This window comes from Bos indicus, unplaced genomic scaffold (assembly GCF_029378745.1).
Source record: "Bos indicus isolate NIAB-ARS_2022 breed Sahiwal x Tharparkar unplaced genomic scaffold, NIAB-ARS_B.indTharparkar_mat_pri_1.0 scaffold_70, whole genome shotgun sequence".
Classification (NCBI taxonomy): Eukaryota; Metazoa; Chordata; class Mammalia; order Artiodactyla; family Bovidae; genus Bos; species Bos indicus.
In genome coordinates, this window is record NW_027223730.1 from 296,445 (window position 1) to 315,288 (window position 18,844).

The window sequence follows — 18,844 nt, forward strand, 5'->3', positions numbered from 1 at the left end:
CCACCTTTGCTATGGAAGTCAAACGATCTTTCTTTGAAATGAAAATGGAGCATACTGAACGTTCACATGCTTCTAGAGCATTTGAAAAGCCCTAACTTGTAGAAATCTGCTGTACGAGTTCCTTGAAAGCAAGAACCTCTATGCATGGATATGTCTTCATGCCTTAGATTGTGCCTCGAATATAGTGTACACATCAACCCAGGAAAGGAAAGAATTGACTCGCCAAATATACACAGAGATCAAAAGTGCCGAGCCAAGTGACCCCTTGAGGCTTCCAAGAGCTTTTCTGTCTTTCACACACTAAGTAAATACTGAGCACCTACGATGAGCTAGGAGGCATGTAATAAGTTTCAGGGAATAGAAGGCGGAGAGAAGAAGACACAGAGTTCCTGCTTTCACTGAGACGACTCTAATGATACATGACAGGCAGATCCTTTGAGAACCTATAGAGGGGCCTCTTCCCTCACCACAAAACCTGGGTGTCAGGGAAGGCTTTCCAGAGGCACCATTTCGTTGAGGTCCATAGGTTGAACCTAGGTAAACCAGGGTTGAGATGCAGGAAGAATTTCAGGCAGGGAAAATAGCATCTTGGAAGGCTATGTGACCAGGGAAACTTAGGACATTCAAGAAACGAAAAATGCCCTATGGGATGGAAGCCAAAGAGTGCAGAGGGCATTCCAGGCAAAAGACATCAGAGAAGAACGTGAGGAGCAAGCCTGAAGGGAAGTGGTCGTATCTTCAATATGCTGGGAAAATACGAGAGCCGTTGGAGCAGGGAGGTGACAGCATTGCATCTGCATTTCCAAAAGGTCATCTTGCTCCACATCACTAATGATTGGAGAGGCTCAACTCCAAACTCCAAGGAGGGACCACTTCACATGAGTCCGATTGGGCCTCACTGCGATGTCTGTCAATAACCAATGCTGGAGAAGATGTGGAGCAAAGGGAACTCTCCTCCACGGTGAGTAGGAATGGGCGTGGGTAGAGCCGGTATGGAAAAGATTATGGAGGTTCCCGAAGGAACTAAAAGTGGAAGTAGATTATGGTTCAGCAGTCCGACTCCCAGGCATAGATCCACCCACAGTATAATTGAACAAGATAGATGCCCCGTTTGGGCACATCTATCTGTGCGTGCGCGCGCACATGCGCATGCGCGATGGCCTGCGAGGCAGGGGGTGGGGGGGGGGTGCTGGGGATCTGGCTTGAGTCGGTGCAAGCCCCGGGATTGCCTGAGGCAAGCCAAAGGAGCCCCAGATGGAGACGGGACTGCCGGTCGTCGGGTGTCCTGGAAGCCGAACGCGAATGCGGAGGGGCTCGCGGGCCGCGCGGAGGCAACCCAGGTCTGCAGCGGGAGTCGGGGCCCCGGCCAGCCGCTCCCCGCGGCCCGGGAGGGGCTGGGGCTGCGGGGGGGATCCAAGAATCGGGACGCGCGGCGGGGGCTAAAGGACCTCTTCTGGTAGGCAAAAAGCCTCGAGCACCCGGGATTCCCAGGTGGTCTCCCATCCAAGATCCTAACCAGGCCCGACCCTGCTTAGCTTCCGAGATCAGACGAGATCGGGCGCCTTCAGGCTGATAGGGCCTGAGACGGTGGCGGTTGGCTCGGGGCGCCCTAAGAGCCTTGCGCTTCGCCTCCCTTTCGCTCTGCCCTGCAGGTCGGGCCAACGGGCCGCACCTCTCGTCGCGGGGCGTGCTGTACTTGAGCCGCACGACCCGCGACCGGACTCCAGCCTGCTGACGCCGGCCCGCCCCCCCGAACACCGCCAACACCAGAGCAGCAAGCGCCTGGCCGGGCCCGGGGGCCCGAGGGGCATCCAGGACCCCCCATTGACCGGGAGGGCGTGCGTGCGTGCGTGCGCGCGGGGCCTGGGAGCTGGGCTGAGGGGTGTGGAGGTCTCGGTGCCCTCCCACCCGCGGCCACTCCAGACCCGGCCGCGCTCGCTGAGCGGGGCCTCCCCCCGATCCCATGCGCTGCTCAGGCCCGCGCGGCCCCGGAGGTGTCGGTCTTCGGCGCCCGCCGCCTCCCAACCCCCGCGGCCCAGGGGCCTCTGAACCTCCTGCGGGCCTAGGCGCAGCGAAACTTGAGCGCCCAACTTGCGCGGCACCTGTCCGGTGCCCAAACCCACCAGAAGCCAGGAAGGCGCGGTCGAGCGGAGCGCCTCAGCCCCTCCCCTTCGCACTACCGAGGCCCCCCCTTTGCCCCCACGCCAAGCCCTCGACCTTCCTGAGAGAGCAGACGAGCCACAGGCAGGCACACAGACAGACACACAGACACTCGCACGCACCCACGCCAAGGGAGACAGCTGGCCTGCGCAAGCTCCTCAGCCAGAACCAGAGCGCCTGGGAGAGGCCGGGGCCAGACGAACGCGCCGGCGGCTGGCTGTCAGGAGATACAGAGGCAGAAATACATGAAGATTCCGAGACAGACTCCAAGACGGCAAGAGGAGATACAGACACACACACACACACACACACACACACACACACACTTGAGTGTGGTCTTTGGAATTACTTCTGTTCGTAGTTGCTGGATTGAGCCCAACTTTGATACGACCCATGGACTGCGGCCCATCAGGCTCCTCTGTCCGTGGCATTTCCCAGGCGAGGATACTGGAGTGGGTTGCCATTTCCTTCTACGGGAGGCATCTTCCGGACCCAGGGATCGAACCCCAATCTCCTGGGTGGGGATACCTTGCCATCTGAACCAGGACATTGCTAATTCCCTAGGCAAAATACAAAGAATAGAGCTCGTGTTCTACTAAATGGAAAGATGATTTCAGAAACAGAAGCTGTCCTTTTTGGTATCTGTGAATCTTTATGTAGTTTTCGTTGATTTTTACTATTAAGGCTAAGTGAACAAGGCAAGAGAGAAACCCTAGAATTGAAAAGCAATGGACGTTTTTGAAAGAAACATGTGCAGGTGAAGCTCTCTTCCTTTTTGAGAGATGGTTAAATTCAAAATCTTGATACAACACATATGACTTTTGTGCACTTTCTTTCAAATCTCCATGACGAAGCCCTAAGGTGTCCAGGAAGAAAGGAGTAGAGGGGCAGACAAAAAGAGCAACCTTTCCCCTTGGTGCCATCTCAACCAGCTGCTTAGTTCCTTCATCTCAAGGACTATCATCTGGGCTTCTCTGCTTTGTCTGATTCTTGTTTCGGGGACCGTTTCTCGTCACAAGGCTGTCAACAGTGGGGGTGGGGGGTCTGTGGGGGGTGGGGAGCCCTTCTTTCCATTCCACATGAGACCCAGTGGACAATCCAGGCCCTGCCCACTGCATTGAGTGTGCAGCAACAATATCAACGGTAATGCCGGTGAACAATGCGTATTCCTGGAATCCACTCCGTTGGCTACTGACTGTGTGTGGTGGTGGTCTGGAACCTGGACCTGGAAGCTTTCTGGATGATTGCAAATGACACCAAAGTCTGAGGACGATGGAAGATCTTCACATTTCTGCAAGAGCCACACACCTCCAGAAGGAATCACAAGACTTGCCTGAAATGGTCAAGGTATAAGTCTTGGACTCAACGTTGGAAGGTCTCCACCTTTGCTATGGAAGTCAAACGATCTTTCTTTGAAATGAAAATGGAGCATACTGAACGTTCACATGCTTCTAGAGCATTTGAAAAGCCCTAACTTGTAGAAATCTGCTGTACGAGTTCCTTGAAAGCAAGAACCTCTATGCATGGATATGTCTTCATGCCTTAGATTGTGCCTCGAATATAGTGTACACATCAACCCAGGAAAGGAAAGAATTGACTCGCCAAATATACACAGAGATCAAAAGTGCCGAGCCAAGTGACCCCTTGAGGCTTCCAAGAGCTTTTCTGTCTTTCACACACTAAGTAAATACTGAGCACCTACGATGAGCTAGGAGGCATGTAATAAGTTTCAGGGAATAGAAGGCGGAGAGAAGAAGACACAGAGTTCCTGCTTTCACTGAGACGACTCTAATGATACATGACAGGCAGATCCTTTGAGAACCTATAGAGGGGCCTCTTCCCTCACCACAAAACCTGGGTGTCAGGGAAGGCTTTCCAGAGGCACCATTTCGTTGAGGTCCATAGGTTGAACCTAGGTAAACCAGGGTTGAGATGCAGGAAGAATTTCAGGCAGGGAAAATAGCATCTTGGAAGGCTATGTGACCAGGGAAACTTAGGACATTCAAGAAACGAAAAATGCCCTATGGGATGGAAGCCAAAGAGTGCAGAGGGCATTCCAGGCAAAAGACATCAGAGAAGAACGTGAGGAGCAAGCCTGAAGGGAAGTGGTCGTATCGTCAATATGCTGGGAAAATACGAGAGCCGTTGGAGCAGGGAGGTGACAGCATTGCATCTGCATTTCCAAAAGGTCATCTTGCTCCACATCACTAATGATTGGAGAGGCTCAACTCCAAACTCCAAGGAGGGACCACTTCACATGAGTCCGATTGGGCCTCACTGCAATGTCTGTCAATAACCAGTGCTGGAGAAGATGTGGAGCAAAGGGAACTCTCCTCCACGGTGAGTAGGAATGGGCGTGGGTAGAGCCGGTATGGAAAAGATTATGGAGGTTCCCGAAGGAACTAAAAGTGGAAGTAGCGTATGGTTCAGCAGTCCGACTCCCAGGCATAGATACACCCACAGTATAATTGAACAAGATAGATGCCCCGTTTGGGCACATCTATCTGTGCGTGCGCGCGCACATGCGCATGCGCGATGGCCTGCGAGGCAGGGGGTGGGGCGGGGGCTGGGGCTCTGGCTTGAGTCGGTGCAAGCCCCGGGATTGCCTGAGGCAAGCCAAAGGAGCCCCAGATGGAGACGGGACTGCCGGTCGTCGGGTGTCCTGGAAGCCGAATGCGAATGCGGAGGGGCTCGCGGGCCGCGCGGAGGCAACCCAGGTCTGCAGCGGGAGTCGGGGCCCCGGCCAGCCGCTCCCCGCGGCCCGGGAGGGGCTGGGGCTGCGGGGGGGATCCAAGAATCGGGACGCGCGGCGGGGGCTACAGGACCTCTTCTGGTAGGCAAAAAGCCTCGAGCACCCGGGATTCCCAGGTGGTCTCCCATCCAAGATCCTAACCAGGCCCGACCCTGCTTAGCTTCCGAGATCAGACGAGATCGGGCGCCTTCAGGCTGATAGGGCCTGAGACGGTGGCGGTTGGCTCGGGGCGCCCTAAGAGCCTTGCGCTTCGCCTCCCTTTCGCTCTGCCCTGCAGGTCGGGCCAACGGGCCGCACCTCTCGTCGCGGGGCGTGCTGTACTTGAGCCGCACGACCCGCGACCGGACTCCAGCCTGCTGACGCCGGCCCGCCCCCCCGAACACCGCCAACACCAGAGCAGCAAGCGCCTGGCCGGGCCCGGGGGCCCGAGGGGCTTCCAGGACCCCCCATTGACCGGGAGGGCGTGCGTGCGTGCGTGCGCGCGGGGCCTGGGGGCTGGGCTGAGGGGTGTGGAGGTCTCGGCGCCCTCCCACCCGCGGCCACTCCAGACCCGGCCGCGCTCGCTGAGCGGGGCCTCCGCCCGATCCCATGCGCTGCTCAGGCCCGCGCGGCCCCGGAGGTGTCGGTCTTCGGCGCCCGCCGCCTCCCAACCCCCGCGGCCCAGGGGCCTCTGAACCTCCTGCGGGCCTAGGCGCAGCGAAACTTGAGCGCCCAACTTGCGCGGCACCTGTCCGGTGCCCAAACCCAGCAGAAGCCAGGAAGGCGCGGTCGAGCGGAGCGCCTCAGCCCCTCCCCTTCGCACTACCGAGGCCCCCCCTTTGCCCCCACGCCAAGCCCTCGACCTTCCTGAGAGAGCAGACGAGCCACAGGCAGGCACACAGACAGACACACAGACACTCGCACGCACCCACGCCAAGGGAGACAGCTGGCCTGCGCAAGCTCCTCAGCCAGAGCCAGAGCGCCTGGGAGAGGCCGGGTCCAGACGAACGGGCCGGCGGCTGGCTGTCAGGAGATACAGAGGCAGAAATACATGAAGATTCCGAGACAGACTCAAAGACGGCAAGAGGAGATACAGACACACACACACACACACACACACACACACACACACACACACACTTGAGTGTGGTCTTTGGAATTACTTCTGTTCGTAGTTGCTGGGTTGAGCCCAACTTTGATACGACCCATGGACTGCGGCCCATCAGGCTCCTCTGTCCGTGGCATTTCCCAGGCGAGGATACTGGAGTGGGTTGCCATTTCCTTCTACGGGAGGCATCTTCCGGACCCAGGGATCGAACCCCAATCTCCTGCGCGCGGATACCTTGCCATCTGAACCAGGACATTGCTAATTCCCTAGGCAAAATACAAAGAATAGAGCTCGTGTTCTACTAAATGGAAAGATGATTTCAGAAACAGAAGCTGTCCTTTTTGGTATCTGTGAATCTTTATGTAGTTTTCGTTGATTTTTACTATTAAGGCTAAGTGAACAAGGCAAGAGAGAAACCCTAGAATTGAAAAGCAATGGACGTTTTTGAAAGAAACATGTGCAGGTGAAGCTCTCTTCCTTTTTGAGAGATGGTTAAATTCAAAATCTTGATACAACACATATGACTTTTGTGCACTTTCTTTCAAATCTCCATGACGAAGCCCTAAGGTGTCCAGGAAGAAAGGAGTAGAGGGGCAGACAAAAAGAGCAACCTTTCCCCTTGTTGCCATCTCAACCAGCTGCTTAGTTCCTTCATCTCAAGGACTATCACCTGGGCTTCTCTGCTTTGTCTGATTCTTGTTTCGGGGACCGTTTCTCGTCACAAGGCTGTCAACAGTGGGGGTGGGGGGTCTGTGGGGGGTGGGGAGCCCTTCTTTCCATTCCACATGAGACCCAGTGGACAATCCAGGCCCTGCCCACTGCATTGAGTGTGCAGCAACAATATCAACGGTAATGCCGGTGAACAATGCGTATTCCTGGAATCCACTCCGTTGACTACTGACTGTGTGTGGTGGTGGTCTGGAACCTAGACCTGGAAGCTTTCTGGATGATTGCAAATGACACCAAAGTCTGAGGACGATGGAAGATTGCCGGGGTCCTGCCCCGGCTGATCCAGGGTATTCGAAGCGGGGACGGTGTCGGCGACCTATTTATTTATTTAAATATTTTATCAAAGATATAAAGAGTAATAGGATGAGGATAGCTCAGTAGGAAAATTCAGTGGAGAAAAGAGGCTGAGTGGCTTGGTTTACGCGGGAGACCAATAAAACTTCAAGACAAGAAGTTTGCACCACTTACGTAGGCCGCAGGCATCCTTCCGTTCTCCCGAAGGAGAGGAGACACTGAGGCCTCCCCGGTCGGATCTTAGAAGCCCAGGCATAATTAGTAAGCATGGTGGGTTCCGCGCTCCAGATGGAGACTCAACCAGAGTGAGAGAGAGAGCGACATGGGGAGACCAGTATTTTGAGAAACTGATCCCAATTCTTTATTTTCCATGGTCTACTTTTATACACTGAGATGTTATGCAAAAGTCACATGGGGACAGCAGTCCTGACTTTCATTAAAGTCAGGTGCTTCACACAAATGTATACAGAGGTCTTAGGGGTGTTACATCATCTTCTGGCCAGGGGGCCCTGCTGACAATTTACGACCCTCTCCTTGTGACAGCGGTCAGTCAATCAGGACACTTATTTCTCCAGGGCTGATTATTCTCAAAACAGACGCCACCCAAATAAAGTTACATTCCTACAGGGTGAGGGTGTAGTGGGTTTTAGTTAAGGAAAGAATTTACTTAGCCTAAGGTCTAACGTGATTAATATCAAAGGTTAATTCTATATATTCATTAATGTGTGTAAGGGCAGGGGATATGGAGACTTAGCAACAAACATTGGCTCAACAAATGAAAAACCCTTCACCAACACAATTTCTAATTAGCCCATTATACTTATACTAATAGTTTTCTAACTTTTCTAAGGAACCTGTTTTTAGAAGGTTTAAAGCATCTTGTGCCTCTCACGGTTGGGAGGCTGTGAGCGATCACATGTGGCCGGACAAGCCTGTCAGGCAGGCCAGAGAACCTTCAGAGGAGTTTGTAGGTTAAAACACTCTTATCACGCCCAGGAATTATTATAAACTGGAGCTCTAAGTTAACTCCTTCTCCAAAAGAGGTGGTGGGGGACAGCCCCCCGTAAAGTCAGAGGTGTAGGTGAGCACAAAGTAGTAAAGTAGGCAGGCTCTGGTTATGGGGGTAGATGCTCGAGGATTTCCAGGGGGACTCCTGAGGCTCGATCCCGCCTTTGCGTATGTCGAGCCTCCTTCCTCATGACCTTTGCCATGGGCGGAGTACCTCACTCTGGCCCCCAACAGAAGATCTTCACATTTCTGCAAGAGCCACACACCTCCAGAAGGAACCACAAGACTTGCCTGAAATGGTCAAGGTATAAGTCTTGGACTCAACGTTGGAAGGTCTCCACCTTTGCTATGGAAGTCAAACGATCTTTCTTTGAAATGAAAATGGAGCATACTGAACGTTCACATGCTTCTAGAGCATTTGAAAAGCCCTAACTTGTAGAAATCTGCTGTACGAGTTCCTTGAAAGCAAGAACCTCTATGCATGGATATGTCTTCATGCCTTAGATTGTGCCTCGAATATAGTGTACACATCAACCCAGGAAAGGAAAGAATTGACTCGCCAAATATACACAGAGATCAAAAGTGCCGAGCCAAGTGACCCCTTGAGGCTTCCAAGAGCTTTTCTGTCTTTCACACACTAAGTAAATACTGAGCACCTACGATGAGCTAGGAGGCATGTAATAAGTTTCAGGGAATAGAAGGCGGAGAGAAGAAGACACAGAGTTCCTGCTTTCACTGAGACGACTCTAATGATACATGACAGGCAGATCCTTTGAGAACCTATAGAGGGGCCTCTTCCCTCACCACAAAACCTGGGTGTCAGGGAAGGCTTTCCAGAGGCACCATTTCGTTGAGGTCCATAGGTTGAACCTAGGTAAACCAGGGTTGAGATGCAGGAAGAATTTCAGGCAGGGAAAATAGCATCTTGGAAGGCTATGTGACCAGGGAAACTTAGGACATTCAAGAAACGAAAAATGCCCTATGGGATGGAAGCCAAAGAGTGCAGAGGGCATTCCAGGCAAAAGACATCAGAGAAGAACGTGAGGAGCAAGCCTGAAGGGAAGTGGTCGTATCTTCAATATGCTGGGAAAATACGAGAGCCGTTGGAGCAGGGAGGTGACAGCATTGCATCTGCATTTCCAAAAGGTCATCTTGCTCCACATCACTAATGATTGGAGAGGCTCAACTCCAAACTCCAAGGAGGGACCACTTCACATGAGTCCGATTGGGCCTCACTGCGATGTCTGTCAATAACCAAAGCTGGAGAAGATGTGGAGCAAAGGGAACTCTCCTCCACGGTGAGTAGGAATGGGCGTGGGTAGAGCCGGTATGGAAAAGATTATGGAGGTTCCCGAAGGAACTAAAAGTGGAAGTAGATTATGGTTCAGCAGTCCGACTCCCAGGCATAGATCCACCCACAGTATAATTGAACAAGATAGATGCCCCGTTTGGGCACATCTATCTGTGCGTGCGCGCGCACATGCGCATGCGCGATGGCCTGCGAGGCAGGGGGTGGGGGGGGGGTGCTGGGGATCTGGCTTGAGTCGGTGCAAGCCCCGGGATTGCCTGAGGCAAGCCAAAGGAGCCCCAGATGGAGACGGGACTGCCGGTCGTCGGGTGTCCTGGAAGCCGAACGCGAATGCGGAGGGGCTCGCGGGCCGCGCGGAGGCAACCCAGGTCTGCAGCGGGAGTCGGGGCCCCGGCCAGCCGCTCCCCGCGGCCCGGGAGGGGCTGGGGCTGCGGGGGGGATCCAAGAATCGGGACGCGCGGCGGGGGCTAAAGGACCTCTTCTGGTAGGCAAAAAGCCTCGAGCACCCGGGATTCCCAGGTGGTCTCCCATCCAAGATCCTAACCAGGCCCGACCCTGCTTAGCTTCCGAGATCAGACGAGATCGGGCGCCTTCAGGCTGATAGGGCCTGAGACGGTGGCGGTTGGCTCGGGGCGCCCTAAGAGCCTTGCGCTTCGCCTCCCTTTCGCTCTGCCCTGCAGGTCGGGCCAACGGGCCACACCTCTCGTCGCGGGGCGTGCTGTACTTGAGCCGCACGACCCGCGACCGGACTCCAGCCTGCTGACGCCGGCCCGCCCCCCCGAACACCGCCAACACCAGAGCAGCAAGCGCCTGGCCGGGCCCGGGGGCCCGAGGGGCTTCCAGGACCCCCCATTGACTGGGAGGGCGTGCGTGCGTGCGTGCGCGCGGGGCCTGGGGGCTGGGCTGAGGGGTGTGGAGGTCTCGGCGCCCTCCCACCCGCGGCCACTCCAGACCCGGCCGCGCTCGCTGAGCGGGGCCTCCCCCCGATCCCATGCGCTGCTCAGGCCCGCGCGGCCCCGGAGGTGTCGGTCTTCGGCGCCCGCCGCCTCCCAACCCCCGCGGCCCAGGGGCCTCTGAACCTCCTGCGGGCCTAGGCGCAGCGAAACTTGAGCGCCCAACTTGCGCGGCACCTGTCCGGTGCCCAAACCCAGCAGAAGCCAGGAAGGCGCGGTCGAGCGGAGCGCCTCAGCCCCTCCCCTTCGCACTACCGAGGCCCCCCCTTTGCCCCCACGCCAAGCCCTCGACCTTCCTGAGAGAGCAGACGAGCCACAGGCAGGCACACAGACAGACACACAGACACTCGCACGCACCCACGCCAAGGGAGACAGCTGGCCTGCGCAAGCTCCTCAGCCAGAACCAGAGCGCCTGGGAGAGGCCGGGGCCAGACGAACGCGCCGGCGGCTGGCTGTCAGGAGATACAGAGGCAGAAATACATGAAGATTCCGAGACAGACTCCAAGACGGCAAGAGGAGATACAGACACACACACACACACACACACACACACACACTTGAGTGTGGTCTTTGGAATTACTTCTGTTCGTAGTTGCTGGATTGAGCCCAACTTTGATACGACCCATGGACTGCGGCCCATCAGGCTCCTCTGTCCGTGGCATTTCCCAGGCGAGGATACTGGAGTGGGTTGCCATTTCCTTCTACGGGAGGCATCTTCCGGACCCAGGGATCGAACCCCAATCTCCTGGGTGGGGATACCTTGCCATCTGAACCAGGACATTGCTAATTCCCTAGGCAAAATACAAAGAATAGAGCTCGTGTTCTACTAAATGGAAAGATGATTTCAGAAACAGAAGCTGTCCTTTTTGGTATCTGTGAATCTTTATGTAGTTTTCGTTGATTTTTACTATTAAGGCTAAGTGAACAAGGCAAGAGAGAAACCCTAGAATTGAAAAGCAATGGACGTTTTTGAAAGAAACATGTGCAGGTGAAGCTCTCTTCCTTTTTGAGAGATGGTTAAATTCAAAATCTTGATACAACACATATGACTTTTGTGCACTTTCTTTCAAATCTCCATGACGAAGCCCTAAGGTGTCCAGGAAGAAAGGAGTAGAGGGGCAGACAAAAAGAGCAACCTTTCCCCTTGGTGCCATCTCAACCAGCTGCTTAGTTCCTTCATCTCAAGGACTATCATCTGGGCTTCTCTGCTTTGTCTGATTCTTGTTTCGGGGACCGTTTCTCGTCACAAGGCTGTCAACAGTGGGGGTGGGGGGTCTGTGGGGGGTGGGGAGCCCTTCTTTCCATTCCACATGAGACCCAGTGGACAATCCAGGCCCTGCCCACTGCATTGAGTGTGCAGCAACAATATCAACGGTAATGCCGGTGAACAATGCGTATTCCTGGAATCCACTCCGTTGGCTACTGACTGTGTGTGGTGGTGGTCTGGAACCTGGACCTGGAAGCTTTCTGGATGATTGCAAATGACACCAAAGTCTGAGGACGATGGAAGATCTTCACATTTCTGCAAGAGCCACACACCTCCAGAAGGAATCACAAGACTTGCCTGAAATGGTCAAGGTATAAGTCTTGGACTCAACGTTGGAAGGTCTCCACCTTTGCTATGGAAGTCAAACGATCTTTCTTTGAAATGAAAATGGAGCATACTGAACGTTCACATGCTTCTAGAGCATTTGAAAAGCCCTAACTTGTAGAAATCTGCTGTACGAGTTCCTTGAAAGCAAGAACCTCTATGCATGGATATGTCTTCATGCCTTAGATTGTGCCTCGAATATAGTGTACACATCAACCCAGGAAAGGAAAGAATTGACTCGCCAAATATACACAGAGATCAAAAGTGCCGAGCCAAGTGACCCCTTGAGGCTTCCAAGAGCTTTTCTGTCTTTCACACACTAAGTAAATACTGAGCACCTACGATGAGCTAGGAGGCATGTAATAAGTTTCAGGGAATAGAAGGCGGAGAGAAGAAGACACAGAGTTCCTGCTTTCACTGAGACGACTCTAATGATACATCACAGGCAGATCCTTTGAGAACCTATAGAGGGGCCTCTTCCCTCACCACAAAACCTGGGTGTCAGGGAAGGCTTTCCAGAGGCACCATTTCGTTGAGGTCCATAGGTTGAACCTAGGTAAACCAGGGTTGAGATGCAGGAAGAATTTCAGGCAGGGAAAATAGCATCTTGGAAGGCTATGTGACCAGGGAAACTTAGGACATTCAAGAAACGAAAAATGCCCTATGGGATGGAAGCCAAAGAGTGCAGAGGGCATTCCAGGCAAAAGACATCAGAGAAGAACGTGAGGAGCAAGCCTGAAGGGAAGTGGTCGTATCGTCAATATGCTGGGAAAATACGAGAGCCGTTGGAGCAGGGAGGTGACAGCATTGCATCTGCATTTCCAAAAGGTCATCTTGCTCCACATCACTAATGATTGGAGAGGCTCAACTCCAAACTCCAAGGAGGGACCACTTCACATGAGTCCGATTGGGCCTCACTGCAATGTCTGTCAATAACCAGTGCTGGAGAAGATGTGGAGCAAAGGGAACTCTCCTCCACGGTGAGTAGGAACGGGCGTGGGTAGAGCCGGTATGGAAAAGATTATGGAGGTTCCCGAAGGAACTAAAAGTGGAAGTAGCCTATGGTTCAGCAGTCCGACTCCCAGGCATAGAAACACCCACGGTATAAGTGAACAAGATAGATGCCCCGTTTGGGCACATCTATCTGTGCGTGCGTGCGCACTTGCGCATGCGCGATGGCCTGCGAGACAGGGGGTGGGGCGGGGGCTGGGGCTCTGGCTGGAGTCCGTGCAAGCCCCGGGATTGCCTGAGGCAAGCCAAAGGAGCCCCAGATGGAGACGGGACTGCCGGTCGTCGGGTGTCCTGGAAGCCGAATGCGAATGCGGAGGGGCTCGCGGGCCGCGCGGAGGCAACCCAGGTCTGCAGCGGGAGTCGGGGCCCCGGCCAGCCGCTCCCCGCGGCCCGGGAGGGGCTGGGGCTGCGGGGGGGATCCAAGAATCGGGACGCGCGGCGGGGGCTAAAGGACCTCTTCTGGTAGGCAAAAAGCCTCGAGCACCCGGGATTCCCAGGTGGTCTCCCATCCAAGATCCTAACCAGGCCCGACCCTGCTTAGCTTCCGAGATCAGACGAGATCGGGCGCCTTCAGGCTGATACGGCCTGAGACGGTGGCGGTTGGCTCGGGGCGCCCTAAGAGCCTTGCGCTTCGCCTCCCTTTCGCTCTGCCCTGCAGGTCGGGCCAACGGGCCGCACCTCTCGTCGCGGGGCGTGCTGTACTTGAGTCGCACGACCCGCGACCGGACTCCAGCCTGCTGACGCCGGCCCGCCCCCCCCGAACACCGCCAACACCAGAGCAGCAAGCGCCTGGCCGGGCCCGGGGGCCCGAGGGGCTTCCAGGACCCCCCATTGACCGGGAGGGCGTGCGTGCGTGCGTGCGCGCGGGGCCTGGGGGCTGGGCTGAGGGGTGTGGAGGTCTCGGCGCCCTCCCACCCGCGGCCACTCCAGACCCGGCCGCGCTCGCTGAGCGGGGCCTCCCCCCGATCCCATGCGCTGCTCAGGCCCGCGCGGCCCCGGAGGTGTCGGTCTTCGGCGCCCGCCGCCTCCCAACCCCCGCGGCCCAGGGGCCTCTGAACCTCCTGCGGGCCTAGGCGCAGCGAAACTTGAGCGCCCAACTTGCGCGGCACCTGTCCGGTGCCCAAACCCAGCAGAAGCCAGGAAGGCGCGGTCGAGCGGAGCGCCTCAGCCCCTCCCCTTCGCACTACCGAGGCCCCCCCTTTGACCCCACGCCAAGCCCTCGACCTTCCTGAGAGAGCAGACGAGCCACAGGCAGGCACACAGACAGACACACAGACACTCGCACGCACCCACGCCAAGGGAGACAGCTGGCCTGCGCAAGCTCCTCAGCCAGAGCCAGAGCGCCTGGGATAGGCGGGGGCAAGACGAACGGGCCGGCGGCTGGCTGTCAGGAGATACAGAGGCAGAAATACATGAAGATTCCGAGACAGACTCCAAGACGGCAAGAGGAGATACACACACACACACACACACACACACACACACACACACTTGAGTGTGGTCTTTGGAAATACTTCTGTTCGTAGTTGCTGGGTTGAGCCCAACTTTAATACAACCCATGGACTGCGGCCCATCAGGCTCCTCTGTCCGTGGCATTTCCCAGGCGAGGATACTGGAGTGGGTTGCCATTTCCTTCTCCGGCGGGATCTTCCCGACCCAGGGATCAAACCCCAGTCTCCTGTGCGCGGATGCCTTGCCATCTGAACCAGGACATTGCTAATTCCCTAGGCAAAATACAAAGAATAGAGCTCGTGTTCTACTAAATGGAAAGATGATTTCAAAAACAGAAGCTGTCCTTTGTTGGTATCTGTGAATCTTTATGTAGTTTTCGTTGATTTTTACTGTTAAGGCTAAGTGAACAAGGCAAGAGAGAAACCCCAGAATTGAAAAGCAATTGACGGTTTTGAAAGAAACATGTGCAGGTGAAGCTCTCTTCCTTTTTGAGAGATGGTTAAATGCAAAATCTTGATTCAACACATATGACTTTTGTGCACTTTCTTTCAAATCTCCATGACAAAACCCTAAGGCATCCAGGAAGAAAGGAGTAGAGGGGCAGACAAAAAGAGCAACCTTTCCCCTTGGTGCCATCGCAACCAGCTGCTTAGTTCCTTCATCTCAAGGACTATCATCTGGGCTTCTCTGGTTTGTCTGATTCTTGTTTCGGGGACCGTTTCTCGTCACAAGGCTGTCAACAGTGGGGGTGGGGGGTGTGTGTGTGTGGGGGGGGAGCCCTTCTTTCCATTCCACATGAGACCCAGTGGACAATCCAGGCCCTGCCCACTGCATTGAGTGTGCAGCAACAATATCAACGGTAATGCCGGTGAACAATGCGTATTCCTGGAATCCACTCCGTTGACTACTGACTGTGTGTGGTGGTGGTCTGGAACCTAGACCTGGAAGCTTTCTGGATGATTGCAAATGACACCAAAGTCTGAGGACGATGGAAGATTGCCGGGGTCCTGCCCCGGCTGATCCAGGGTATTCGAAGCGGGGACGGTGTCGGCGACCTATTTATTTATTTAAATATTTTATCAAAGATATAAAGAGTAATAGGATGAGGATAGCTCAGTAGGAAAATTCAGTGGAGAAAAGAGGCTGAGTGGCTTGGTTTACGCGGGAGACCAATAAAACTTCAAGACAAGAAGTTTGCACCACTTACGTAGGCCGCAGGCGTCCTTCCGTTCTCCCGAAGGAGAGGAGACACTGAGGCCTCCCCGGTCGGATCTTAGAAGCCCAGGCATAATTAGTAAGCATGGTGGGTTCCGCGCTCCAGATGGAGACTCAACCAGAGTGAGAGAGAGAGCGACATGGGGAGACCAGTATTTTGAGAAACTGATCCCAATTCTTTATTTTCCATGGTCTACTTTTATACACTGAGATGTTATGCAAAAGTCACATGGGGACAGCAGTCCTGACTTTCATTAAAGTCAGGTGCTTCACACAAATGTATACAGAGGTCTTAGGGGTGTTACATCATCTTCTGGCCAGGGGGCCCTGCTGACAATTTACGACCCTCTCCTTGTGACAGCGGTCAGTCAATCAGGACACTTATTTCTCCAGGGCTGATTATTCTCAAAACAGACGCCACCCAAATAAAGTTACATTCCTACAGGGTGAGGGTGTAGTGGGTTTTAGTTAAGGAAAGAATTTACTTAGCCTAAGGTCTAACGTGATTAATATCAAAGGTTAATTCTATATATTCATTAATGTGTGTAAGGGCAGGGGATATGGAGACTTAGCAACAAACATTGGCTCAACAAATGAAAAACCCTTCACCAACACAATTTCTAATTAGCCCATTATACTTATACTAATAGTTTTCTAACTTTTCTAAGGAACCTGTTTTTAGAAGGTTTAAAGCATCTTGTGCCTCTCACGGTTGGGAGGCTGTGAGCGATCACATGTGGCCGGACAAGCCTGTCAGGCAGGCCAGAGAACCTTCAGAGGAGTTTGTAGGTTAAAACACTCTTATCACGCCCAGGAATTATTATAAACTGGAGCTCTAAGTTAACTCCTTCTCCAAAAGAGGTGGTGGGGGACAGCCCCCCGTAAAGTCAGAGGTGTAGGTGAGCACAAAGTAGTAAAGTAGGCAGGCTCTGGTTATGGGGGTAGATGCTCGAGGATTTCCAGGGGGACTCCTGAGGCTCGATCCCGCCTTTGCGTATGTCGAGCCTCCTTCCTCATGACCTTTGCCATGGGCGGAGTACCTCACTCTGGCCCCCAACAGAAGATCTTCACATTTCTGCAAGAGCCACACACCTCCAGAAGGAACCACAAGACTTGCCTGAAATGGTCAAGGTATAAGTCTTGGACTCAACGTTGGAAGGTCTCCACCTTTGCTATGGAAGTCAAACGATCTTTCTTTGAAATGAAAATGGAGCATACTGAACGTTCACATGCTTCTAGAGCATTTGAAAAGCCCTAACTTGTAGAAATCTGCTGTACGAGTTCCTTGAAAGCAAGAACCTCTATGCATGGATATGTCTTCATGCCTTAGATTGTGCCTCGAATATAGTGTACACATCAACCCAGGAAAGGAAAGAATTGACTCGCCAAATATACACAGAGATCAAAAGTGCCGAGCCAAGTGACCCCTTGAGGCTTCCAAGAGCTTTTCTGTCTTTCACACACTAAGTAAATACTGAGCACCTACGATGAGCTAGGAGGCATGTAATAAGTTTCAGGGAATAGAAGGCGGAGAGAAGAAGACACAGAGTTCCTGCTTTCACTGAGACGACTCTAATGATACATGACAGGCAGATCCTTTGAGAACCTATAGAGGGGCCTCTTCCCTCACCACAAAACCTGGGTGTCAGGGAAGGCTTTCCAGAGGCACCATTTCGTTGAGGTCCATAGGTTGAACCTAGGTAAACCAGGGTTGAGATGCAGGAAGAATTTCAGGCAGGGAAAATAGCATCTTGGAAGGCTATGTGACCAGGGAAACTTAGGACATTCAAGAAACGAAAAATGCCCTATGGGATGGAAGCCAAAGAGTGCAGAGGGCATTCCAGGCAAAAGACATCAGAGAAGAACGTGAGGAGCAAGCCTGAAGGGAAGTGGTCGTATCTTCAATATGCTGGGAAAATACGAGAGCCCGTTGGAGCAGGGAGGTGACAGCATTGCATCTGCATTTCCAAAAGGTCATCTTGCTCCACATCACTAATGATTGGAGAGGCTCAACTCCAAACTCCAAGGAGGGACCACTTCACATGAGTCCGATTGGGCCTCACTGCGATGTCTGTCAATAACCAAAGCTGGAGAAGATGTGGAGCAAAGGGAACTCTCCTCCACGGTGAGTAGGAATGGGCGTGGGTAGAGCCGGTATGGAAAAGATTATGGAGGTTCCCGAAGGAACTAAAAGTGGAAGTAGCGTATGGTTCAGCAGTCCGACTCCCAGGCATAGATACACCCACGGTATAAGTGAACAAGATAGATGCCCCGTTTGGGCACATCTATCTGTGCGTGCGTGCGCACTTGCGCATGCGTGATGGCCTGCGAGGCAGGGGGTGGGGCGGGGGCTGGGGCTCTGGCTGGAGTCCGTGCAAGCCCCGGGATTGCCTGAGGCAAGCCAAAGGAGCCCCAGATGGAGACGGGACTGCCGGTCGTCGGGTGTCCTGGAAGCCGAATGCGAATGCGCAGGGGCTCGCGGGCCGCGCGGAGGCAACCCAGGTCTGCAGCGGGAGTCGGGGCCCCGGCCACCCGCTCCCCGCGGCCCGGGAGGGGCTGGGGCTGCGGGGGGGATGCAAGAATCGGGACGCGCGGCGGGGGCTAAAGGACCTCTTCTGGTAGGCAAAAAGCCTCGAGCACCCGGGATTCCCAGGTGGTCTCCCATCCAAGATCCTAACCAGGCCCGACCCTGCTTAGCTTCCGAGATCAGACGAGATCGGGCGCCTTCAGGCTGATAGGGCCGGAGCCGGAGGCGGTTGGCTCGGGGCGCCCTAAGAGCCTTGCGCTTCGCCTCCCTTTCGCTCTGCCCTGCAGGTCGGGCCAACGGGCCGCACCTCTCGTCGCGGGGCGTGCTGTACTTGAGCCGCACGACCCGCGACCGGACTCCAGCCTGCTGACGCCGGCCCGCCCCCCCGAACACCGCCCACACCAGAGCAGCAAGCGCCTGGCCGGGCCCGGGGGCCCGAGGGGCTTCCAGGACCCCCCATTGACCGGGAGGGCCTGCGTGCATGCGTGCGCGCGGGGCCTGGGGGCTGGGCTGAGGGGTGTGGAGGTCTCGGCGCCCTTCCACCCGCGGCCACTCCAGACCTGGCCGCGCTCGCTGAGCGGGGCCTCCCCCCGATCCCATTCGCTGCTCAGGCCCGCGCGGCCCCGGAGGTGTCGGTCTTCGGCGCCCGCCGCCTCCCAACCCCCGCGGCCCAGGGGCCTCTGAACCTCCTGCGGGCCTAGGCGCAGCGAAACTTGAGCGCCCAACTTGCCCGGCACCTGTCCGGTGCCCAAACCC

The 18,844-nt window shown here is 54.9% G+C and overlaps 1 protein-coding gene and 5 pseudogenes across 11 annotated transcripts in view; all 6 read right to left on the reverse strand.

The window, feature by feature from the left end:
• The window catches only part of LOC109578038 (liprin-alpha-1-like), a 392,515-nt gene that overhangs the window by 282,175 nt on the left and 91,496 nt on the right, over nucleotides 1-18,844 (reverse strand). The window lies entirely within an intron of this gene.
• LOC139182070 (5S ribosomal RNA) lies at nucleotides 1,467-1,586 on the reverse strand (annotated as a pseudogene).
• Nucleotides 5,004-5,123, reverse strand: LOC139182049 (5S ribosomal RNA; annotated as a pseudogene).
• Nucleotides 9,834-9,953, reverse strand: LOC139182050 (5S ribosomal RNA; annotated as a pseudogene).
• On the reverse strand, nucleotides 13,367-13,486 carry LOC139182059 (5S ribosomal RNA; annotated as a pseudogene).
• On the reverse strand, nucleotides 18,190-18,309 carry LOC139182060 (5S ribosomal RNA; annotated as a pseudogene).